Source organism: Schistocerca cancellata, chromosome 4, assembly GCF_023864275.1.
Source record: "Schistocerca cancellata isolate TAMUIC-IGC-003103 chromosome 4, iqSchCanc2.1, whole genome shotgun sequence".
Lineage (NCBI taxonomy): Eukaryota > Metazoa > Arthropoda > Insecta > Orthoptera > Acrididae > Schistocerca > Schistocerca cancellata.
In genome coordinates, this window is record NC_064629.1 from 436,420,774 (window position 1) to 436,421,876 (window position 1,103).

General features: G+C 49.7%; 1 non-coding gene across 1 annotated transcript; it reads left to right on the top strand.

Annotated features, from left to right (window-relative positions):
* The first annotated feature begins 270 nt into the window (after window positions 1-270).
* Window positions 271-345, top strand: Trnas-cga (transfer RNA serine (anticodon CGA)). Its single transcript has one exon. It is a non-coding gene; the product is annotated as a tRNA-Ser (tRNA).
* Window positions 346-1,103: the final 758 nt, after the last annotated feature.

A 1,103-nucleotide genomic window follows, 5' to 3' on the forward strand; every position in this document is an offset into this window, starting at 1 on the left:
CCCGCGAAAGGCAAAGGTCCCGAGTTCGAGTCTCGGCCCGGCACACAGTTTTAATCTGCCAGGAAGTTTCATATCAGCGCACACTCCGCTGCAGAGTGAAAATCTCATTCTGGAAACATCCCCCAGGCTGTGGCTAAGCCATGCCTCCGCGATATCCTTTCTTTTAGGAGTGCTAGTTCTGCAAGGTTCGCAGGAGAGCTTCTGTAAAGTTTGGAAGGTAGGGGACGAGGTACTGGCAGAAGTAAAGCTGTGAGGACGGGGCGTGAGTCGTGCTTGGGTAGCTCAGTTGGTAGAGCACTTGCCCGCGAAAGGCAAAGGTCCCGAGTTCGAGTCTCGGCCCGGCACACAGTTTTAATCTGCCAGGAAGTTTCATATCAGCGCACACTCCGCTGCAGAGTGAAAATCTCATTCTGAAGACATGAAAAAGCTGGGTGTCAGAGGATGGAGACGGAAAGCCATGGCTCGGATAGAATGGCAGGATATTGTGATGCAGTCCAAGGCCCTTGAAGGGCTGTAGAGTCGAGGAGTAAGTAAGTAAGTTAATATCAGAATGGAGAATCCGCTGCTGAAGCTTTACGGCCCTATCACCCAGCATGGGTATTCAAACGAGTAAAAGTTATGTTACAAGTGTCCTTATGAAGAAAATGATCACCAGGTTTGGACCCATGGGTTGTTCAGACGATCTGATCCTTAGTGGGCCACCAACCGCAAGTGCTGTTCGGACAATTCAGGATGAAATGGTGACATAAGCGGGTTCACTTCCGCATGGTGGAGTCAGCTCTTGTGAAGTCACAAGTAGCACCGGCATCCCAGGAACTACTGTTTGGAGAGCACTAAAGCGTACCCTCCAATGCTATCACTACAAAATCCAGCGTCATGAATTGTTAGCCTTCAATTTTGTGATGCGGAGAGCATTTGCGGTATGAGGACTTCAAAAAATGGAAGCAGATGACGATTGGTTGTCTAACGTGTTGTGGACCGACGAAGCCCATTCCGAGTCTGTCAACACTCAAAAGTGCAGAATCTGGGCTGCCGAAATCCTAGAAGTGTCATGGAAACCCCACTGCATGACGAGAAAGTCACGGTGTGGTGTGGATTTACCA